Source organism: Magnolia sinica, chromosome 17 (genome assembly GCF_029962835.1).
Source record: "Magnolia sinica isolate HGM2019 chromosome 17, MsV1, whole genome shotgun sequence".
NCBI lineage: Eukaryota > Viridiplantae > Streptophyta > Magnoliopsida > Magnoliales > Magnoliaceae > Magnolia > Magnolia sinica.
The window spans coordinates 35,588,982-35,598,585 of NC_080589.1; the positions used below are offsets into that span (position 1 = coordinate 35,588,982).

The 9,604-nt window shown below is 41.3% G+C and overlaps 1 non-coding gene and 1 pseudogene across 1 annotated transcript; one reads left to right on the forward strand and one right to left on the reverse strand.

The window, feature by feature from the left end:
- Window positions 1-327: 327 nt before the first annotated feature.
- On the reverse strand, window positions 328-434 carry LOC131232196 (small nucleolar RNA R71). The gene has a single exon (XR_009164815.1). It is a non-coding gene; the product is annotated as a small nucleolar RNA R71 (small nucleolar RNA).
- Window positions 435-492: 58 nt separating this feature from the next.
- Window positions 493-9,604, forward strand: part of LOC131230479 (uncharacterized) — a 30,829-nt pseudogene continuing 21,717 nt past the window's right edge.

Here is a 9,604-nt window from a genome sequence, read left to right on the forward strand (position 1 = left end):
GCGGGAGTGAGTACGCCCTCATGCATGATTTTTCCTGAAAACACAGGACAAATGGACATCAAGCCAGGAGTTATCCAACTCCTTCCCAAATTTCATGGACTTGAATCAGAAAGTCCATATTTACATTTGAAAGAGTTCGATGAGATTATAGCTACATTATGTTTTCCGAATGTATCTGAGGATACAATTAGGCTGAAACTCTTTCCTTTTTCCTTAAAAGAGAAAGCTAAGACGTGGTTACATTCATTGCGTCCTAGATCCATTGGCACATGGAACGACATGCAGAGGGAATTCATAAAAAAATTCTTCCCACATCATAAAACGATTACCCTCAGAAAAGCAATCATGAACTTTGCCCAAAAGGAAGATGAAACATTCTTCCAATGTTGGGAAAGGTTCAAAGATTTGGTCAGTTCATGCCCACAACACGGATTTGAAACGCGGCGCATTACAAATTTTTTCTACGATGGACTGACATCTTCTATGCGTCAAATGGTCAAGACAATGTGTAATGGAGAGTTCATTAATAAAGATGTCGACGAGGTATGGGACTACCTCGACAGTCTGGCTGAAAAAACACAATCTTGGGACTATTACCCAAAATCAAACACCACGTCTAGGCCGACTCAATTAAAGGAGAAAGGTGGATTATATCTCTTGAAAGAAGAGGATGATCTCAAGTGTAAAGTGACTACGCTCATAAGGAAAGTTGAGGCCATGGAAGGAAAGAAGGATAAGGTTAATGAAATTGTTTACAGCATCTGTGATTGCAACATTCATACAATTGAAAATTGTCCTACAATACCCGCCTTTCGAGGAGTGTTGAATGAACAAGCTAATGCCGTAAACAACTATTAAAGACCTTTTACTGGACCTAACTCCAATACGTACAATTCTAGTTGAAAAAATCATCCAAACTTTAGTTGGAGGAATGGACAAACGGCTACTCCTCAAGGTTTCTTCAATCAAAATCCAAATCAAGTGAAACCTTAAGAGGAACTGGTTCAAAATTCCATACAAGAGCTGGCTCAGGCTATGCGGGGAATTACAGATTTTATGCAAAAGATAGATTCCCGTATGATGGTTATAGAAAAGGGGATACTTCCTGCACAACCTGTCCCCAATCCTAAACCGCAGTACGAGATTAATGATCTCAGTTCTTCAAATCAGATGGGGCACGCTAAATCCATCACCACTCTTAGGAGTGGAAAGATCATTGATAAAACTCTTCCGGTGAGGCCCGAAAAGCCTCAAGAACCAGAAGAGGACAACAATGATGGAGCTAGTGATGCCCCACAAAAATTAGAACCGGAACTTCTAGAGAAGCCAGTTGCTCCATTCCCCCAACGGTTGGTTTCACCAAAACCTCTCTCTAACTCTCAGGATATCCTAGAGGTGTTGAAACAAGTGAAAGTCAACATTCCTCTACTTGATGTCGTGAAACAAATACCTTCATATGCCAAATTCCTGAAAGACTTATGCACGACCAAACGACGGCAGAGTATTCAAAAGAAGATTTTCTTGACCGAGAAAGTGAGTGTCATCCTAAAGCAAGACGTGCCACAGAAATTCAAGGATCCCGGTAGCCCAACCATATCATGTGTAATCGGGAACCATCGAATTGATCACGCACTTCTTGACTTAGGAGCGAGCGTCAACCTGATTCCCTACTCGGTATACAAACAGTTAGGTTTGGGTGAATTAAAACCCACCCTAACCACACTACAACTTGCTGATCGTTCTGTTCGTGTACCAAGAGGGATAATTGAGGATGTGTTGGTCCAAGTTGATAGATTTTACTACCCTGTAGATTTTATCATCCTAGACACCGAACCCATCAATAACATAAGCACTCAGATCCCCGTCATTCTTGGCCGCCCATTCCTTGCCACTTTAAATGCAATTATCAACTGCAGGAATAGTGTCATGACTATGTCTTTTGGAAATATGACATTGGAGTCAAATATATTTTTCAATAACGGCAGAAACTTAGAGGAGGATGACGATTTCCATGACATTAACATGATTGACTCTTTAGTGGAAGATACGACACCTCTAGCCTTATCCTCTGACTCTCTAGAGACGTACCTGGCCCACTCCCATGATTTTGATGATGACATGATTAGGGAGACGTGCGCCTTGCTTGATACTGCACCGGTACTTGAAGTTAACCGGTGGAGGCCACAATTTGAAGAATTGCCACAAACCGATGTAGTGCCTCTACCATCTAACCTCAAGCCGCCGAAGCTTGACCTAAAACCTTTACCCTCTGATTTGAAATATGCCTATTTAGGTCAAGATGAGACATACCCGGTGGTGATCTCTGCCCACCTGGAGAAAGAACAGGAGAGTATGCTCATATCTACTCTCATTGAGCATAAAGGAGCCCTGGGATGGACGATAGCGGACCTCAAGGGAATCGATCCCTCGATTTGTACTCACCGCATATACCTTGAGGAAAATGCAAAAACCGCTCGGCAACCACAACGTAGACTAAATCCAAACATGAAGGAAGTGGTTAAGGCCGAGGTTCTTAAACTATTGGACGTGGGTATCATATACCCTATATCTGATAGTCAATGGGTGAGTCCAACTCAAGTGGTCCTTAAGAAGTCCGGAATCACCATCGTAGCCAATGCTAATAATGAACTCGTGCCAACTAGAGTCAATACTGGTTGGAGAATGTGCATTGACTACAGGAAGTTGAATACCGTCACGAGGAAAGACCACTTTCCCTTACCATTCATTGATCAGATCCTGGAAAGGTTAGCTGCTCATTCCTATTACAGTTTCCTTGACGGGTATTTGGGCTACAACCAGATAAAGATAGCCCCTGAAGACCAGGAAAAGACCACATTTACATGTCCCTACAGTACCTTTGCCTACCGAAGGATGCCATTCGGGCTATGTAATGCCCCTGTCACCTTTCAGTGATGTATGCTTAGTATCTTTTCTGATATGGTGGGGCAATATCAAGAGGTCTTCATAGATGATTTTTCTGTTTGCGGTCCATCTTTCAGCAAGTGCTTGGAAAGTCTTAAATGTGTGCTGAAAAGATGTGAAGAAAAGAACTTGGTACTTAATTGGGAGAAGTGCCATTTCATGGTTCAGAAGGGAATTGTCCTTGGGCATATCATCTCGTCCAAGGGAATCGAGGTAGATAAGGCAAAAATCGATCTTATCTCTAACCTACCTCCACCCAAGAACATCAGAGACGTACGATCCTTCTTAGGACACGCAGGATTTTATAGGCGATTCATAAAGGACTTTAGTCTCCTCTCTCATCCTTTATGTACTCTTCTTCAAAAGGATGCTCCGTACGAGTGGACTGAGCAATGCCAGGAAGCTTTTACCAAGCTTAAGGGCACATTAACCACTGCACCTATCATGCAGCCACCTAACTGGAGCCTTCCTTTTGAGCTTATGTGCGACGCTTCTGATTATGCTCTTGGGGCGGTCCTAGGCCAGAGAAAAGATAAGAGGCCCTACGTCATTCATTACGCAAGTAGAACTTTAAATTCTGCCCAAGTGAACTACTCAACTATGGAAAAGGAACTCCTAGCTGTAGTGTTCGCTTTGGATAAATTTAGGTCCTACTTGATCGGATCCAAGATCATTATCTACACAGATCATGCGACACTTAAGTATCTTCTTTCTAAGAATGATTCTAAGCCCCGCCTGATACGATGGATCCTTCTACTCCAAGAATTTGATTTGAAAATTAAAGATAAAAAGGGAGTAGAGAACGTAGTGGCCGATCATCTGTCTCGCCTTAACACCTTGGATTCCCTTGAGACGACCCATATCAACGACATGTTCCCTGATGAACAACTGTTCAGAGTCTCCCATTCACCTTGGTTCACTGATATTGCTAATTATCTTGCTACAGGTGCCATACCGACACAATGGACTGCGCAAGATAAGAAGAAATTCTTCACCGAGGTGCGTAACTTTTTCTGGGATGATCCTTATTTATTTAAATATTGTCCAGACCAAATCCTAAGGAGATGTGTGCCAGACGATGAGCATCAGAGCGTCATCTCCTTCTGTCACTCACAGGCCTGTGGTGGTCACTTTTCTGTTAAAAAGACCACGGCTAAGATTCTGCAGTGTGGCTTTTACTGGCCCACTATGTTTAGGGACACTCATGAGTTTTGCAAAGCTTGTGAGCGTTGTCAGAAATTGGGGACATTGTCCCGTCGAAATATGATACCTTTGAATCCCATCCTTATCATTGAAGCATTTGATTGCTGGGGCATCGATTTCATGGGACCATTCCCCCAATCATTTAGAAATCTGTACATTTTGCTCGCCGTGGATTATGTCACTAAGTGGGTCGAAGCGATTCTGTTTCGAACTAATGACCATCGCACGGTCATTAAATTCCTAAAAGAAAACATCCTTTCTCGATTCGGAACGCCTCGAGCCATTATTAGTGATGGGGGCTCACACTTTTGTAATAAACCATTTGAGAGCTTAATGAAGAAATACGGTATCTCTCATAGGGTGAGCACCCCGTACCACCCATAGATAAGTGGGCAAGCTGAGATTTTTAATAGGGAAATTAAACACATTTTTGAGAAAATGGTTAACCCTGATCGTAAGGATTGGTCAATCCGATTGACCGATGCCTTATGGGCATCTTATGGGCATACCGTACTACCTTTAAAACCCCTATTGGAATGTCTCCCTTTAGACTTGTCTATGGGAAAGCTTGTCACTTGCCTGTGGAGCTGGAACATAAAGCGTACTGGGCATTCAAAAATCTTAATTTCAATCTGGACAACGCTGGCTCGCTACGCAAACTTCAATTGAATGAACTTGAGGAAATCCGGAATGATGCGTACGATAATTCGAGAATTTACAAGGACAAGATGAAAGCATTTCATGACCAACACATTTTGCGAAAATCATTCACGCCTGGTCAGAAGGTCCTTTTGTACAATTCTCGATTACATCTCTTTCCGGGTAAGCTTCAATCTCGTTGGACCGGCCCTTACATTGTTGTTACTGTTTTTCCTCATGGGGCCGTTGAGATAAGAGATCCCGACAGTGGCAAGAAATTTAAAGGCAATGGACATCGATTGAAACCATTTGTCGAGAAATTTGATTCAGAGGACATGTCCATGCCCCTGACTGCTCCTGTTTACCAGGATTGATCTCCTAGTCTGATGGAGGTATAGGTAGGTTTATCGCTTTCATAGGACTAGGGTAGTTGCTTTATTTGTCTGGCTGAAGACGGTAAACTTAGCGCTCCTGGGAGGCAACCCAGCTCTTCATTTCATTTCGTTTCTATCATTAGTTAGTTCAATGTTTGTGGGTAACATTACTGCAAACCCTCACGAAACTACAACTCGTCCACTAGGGGCAACCTAGGGGTTTAAAGGCTTGTTGCATACGCTAAATGCAATCGAGAGCACCTACGAAAGTGGTGTAGGTAGGATTGTATTGTTGTAATAATTATTTACTTCTGTTGGTTTCTCTCTTGTGCTGACCCGCTCTTACGTAGATATCTTTGGAAAGCCTTTTGATTCTTTCATCCAGGTACTATCTTTCCATCACTCCTCTTATATTTTCGTTATCCCATGTGCATTGCATGCTTATTTCTTTTACATTGAGGACAATGTAGATTTTAGGTTGGGGGTGGGAGATTAGGTTTCCTAATCTGTGTTTTCTTGGTATTTTCTTGGTCTTAAGAGAAAATTGTGAAAATTTTAAATTTTTCTGAAATTTCATATGAATTCAAAGTGATTTTGATGGCCATCTGGGACACTTGGAATTACAAAATACATGATGTTGGTAATTTATGACTCTTGGATTCAGAGTTTGAACTATTAATCCATGATTAGAAGTTTTAAACATTGATTGAATCATAATTTTACATGTCACATCTCGCTTACACATTAAGGTTTCGTTCGATATTGAAGGATTAATTTGGTGATCACTAAGCTTGAAAGGAACCAACCTGAGAATTGAAAGGATTGAGTGAATGGTTTTCACCATAGGTTTGCTCCCTACAGGTGTAGATTCGATTCCCCTCCTTGGATTTTTTCTTAAAAAAAAAAAAAGTTGACATAATGTGAAAATCATCAAAAGCTGGAAGAATGAATCAAGTTTTGGTTTAGGTGTTGGTTATCATGAATTCTATTGTGGTTACCAATGATATCCTGAAATAGAGAAGTGAATTTTAATGGTGTTAAGCTAAGATTACACTATACACTCATGGAACTCAATATTTAGAATCATTCTAATTAATGGATTAATATTTGGGCTTGATTTTAGGATAAAGTAATGCTAACATTCATGAATTTGAGAATTCTCATATCTGGATTGTTCTGCAAAAATCACTCGAGTTTATGGAAATTGTTCTGTAATTCTCACCTTACTTTTCGCACATTTTGCTCGGGACTAGCAAAATGTTGGTTGGGGGTTGTGTTGAGGGTCAAATATTGCATATCAGACCCAGTTATTGCCTAGATTTATGAACATGGTACCGTTGAATAGCCCATTTTAATCCTGTTTGTGTTGCAAGGTGGAATTGCGAGCTAAGACTGGATCGGGATGCTAAAAGCACGGATTTAACGTTCAGAATGCACCAAGGCAAGGGACGAACTCCAGGGGACCAAGATCGACGGAATTACACGCCAGGGATCCGCGAAAATTGAGAAACTGAAGCTCAAGCGGCCTGAAAAGATCACTGGGTTTCCATCATCTGTTTGGCTCGAAACTTTATACATGGCTCGAGGACCAAAAACTAATCGTACACGTCAAATTTCAGCCATTGGATCCTCGTGAAAGTGGCTGAACTAACAGATCAGTCCATAAAATCCTGATTTGGGGCCCACCCGCTGTCCAGATACTCTTTAACTTCGGCCCCCACGGCTCAAATGAAATGGGGAACAAGATGGATGGTGTGGATTTCTCATAATCATCATACAGTGTACATAGTACACTTTTTGCACTAAGACATGCATGGCAACACAGCGACCGTCCTCTGGACGTCTCCTCTTCAAAAATAGAAGCCCTGTTTCTAGTATGAAACAGAGATTGCGATCTGATATTGTGGGCCACCACGGTCGATGATCCAGATAATCGGGACCATCCATTAGCCTAAAAGGGCCCCGTAAACATGGTATAGGTGGCGAAATGGTGAGAAACATCGGAGGTCGGTTTTTTATCGTCAAAACTGAAGGCAGACGGTGGAAAGAGTTGATTTGATGGACCACACTGAACCCGAGTAAAAGCACCCCTTCCTGGCTGAAATTCCGAGAGGAATTCAATGGGCGGGTCGGATTTATCAAGCGACAAGGTAAGTGGGCCCCACCGAGAGTCCAGCGCCGACAAGTTCGGTCGCTGTTTACGTAGCCCGCGCACATCCGAAAAAGCCGGGACTTGTGGGACATTCCGTGATCTTGATCACTGCTGGATTGCTGATCCAAACCGTCCAAAATCCTTATAAGTGGGTCTTTACCCCAACCAAGAAGCTAAAACGGGAGTTTAGGACGTTCATCCATCTTAGAATTCATTCAAACGCAAACTGTTTTGCGTCCTTCCGAATGCCAGCTGCATAAAGAGTTCCTTCCGCTGCTGGCTACGCACAAGCATCGAGATTCGTCACCTCTCCTGGCGTGTATAAAAGGAAGGAGAGAAGAAGAGTTTGAGAAAAGGAAGGAAGGTATGGAGCTTAGCTTTTTGCTGGACGTCAGGGAGGGAGAAAGAGAAACAGAGAAGACTGGGAGGAAGAGAGGCTGTGCGGCTGTAACGTGAGCGTGAGAGAGTACAGAGGAGGCTGGAGCCGTGGAGCATGCTGGAGGAGGGAGATTAGCTGGACTGGAGTAGAGGCCGACCTGGTTTTTCTTTTCCTTTCTTCTTCTTCTTTTTAATCGGAGTTTAGCATAATCATTCATGTGTGGCTAAACCTCTTAGCTAGGGCTAAGAGATGAAGCCTGTAGCGAGATGGGAGACACTATTTCATGCGTTTAATTTAAATTTCTGAACTGAACTTGGTTTTAAGTTGATTATTAAAGGAATATTTTTGCAGTCTTTAATGGTCTGTTGTGACTGAAATTACAATGGGTTTGCAATGGCTTTGAATATTTCTTTTTTCTCTCTTTTTTTTTTTATGTTTATGAAGTCAGGAAGCCCTGTTGTTCATCATTGTTCCATGGGCATGGTAGGATGACAGTACCCTTCCTGATCTTCACACATTATTGGTTGGTTGGTAATTAGTTTAATTTTGTTGTTTACTTTGTCTCCTGGGCATGGTTTGGTGATGGAATCCATTCTAATTCATATACCTTTCATCTCTTGAAAACCAGATCAAGTAAGTTCAGTTTGAATTCCATAATCCTTGATGCAGGCATAAGATCTCCCCGATCTCTACAAGTGGATCCTCTGAATCCCTAGTTTCCTTCCTCTGAATTCCTTAAAGTTTTAGATAATTGTTCCACAATTATTTCTTAAATTCTATTTGGTTTAGATCACATCTTAGTCTAGTTCTAGTTCTACTTGGTTTCAGATAACGTACAAGTATCAGTCCCTGTGGATTCGACCTCGGTCTTACCGAGTTTATTACTACATCACAACCCTGCACTTGGGGTGTGAACAAGTTTTTGTAGCCCAAGCTTGAAATTCGGCCAGCCCGAGAAAGTTCAGGTGAAATTCCAGCAACACCATCTTTTGGAATTCGCGGAAATTTGGTTGGCCGAATTGTAATGTTCGACCAACCGAACTTGACCTCGGGCCAGCCGAATTTTAGATAATTCTTATCTCGCGCAATCCGAAATCCGGTGAACTCGGGCTAGTTGAAGCCTATCTCGCGCAACCGAAGTTCTAACTTTTTTTCCTATAAATTGAATCTTTCTCTCATTCCGAATTACACAAAATTATTAGCATAATTCTTCTGTAAGAGAGAAAGAAGCTCAAGTCATCAACAAGCTATTTGTTGGTATTTATAATTTATTTTAATAGCTTATTCAATTTCCGTTATTCTCGAATCTTTTAAGTCTTAATTTAAGAGAGTAAACTATACTCTTCTTTGAGATCTAAGAGAATTGAATTAAGTAGTATTTAAGTTTTTCATAATTAAAATTTATAGAACCCTAGACTCTTTCTGTCTGATTGAACATTGTGTCATCTACGTTCAGGAAAGAGGTCCTTCTGTTACGAGCTTTTGTTACGTCTTCTACATTTGAATATAAGTATACCTTCTAAAACTCTATTTAGGTTTTTCGGAGATAGCCCATGAAAATCTCAGTTGAGGTTTTGTCTGAGATAACCTGTGAAAATCTCAGTTAGCTTTTTATTGTGATAGCCCGTGAATATCACAAGGAACTATATCAGGTTATTAAGGTGACCCTATGAAAACCTTTTTATAGTGAAAGCAAAAATTACGAGGGTAGTAATTTTGGAAGTGGAGTAGGTGTGGTTATTTTTAACCACCGAACCACTATAACCCCTTGTGCCATGTGGTGAATACTTTATTTTTTTGTGGTTGGATGTATTTGTATTATTTCATTTCAGCGGTAAATGTTGTAATCTTTTTTATATACTCTTGCTAGTTTGAAAGTTTGATTTTAAAAACATTCGTGAAATAAGGTTGTCC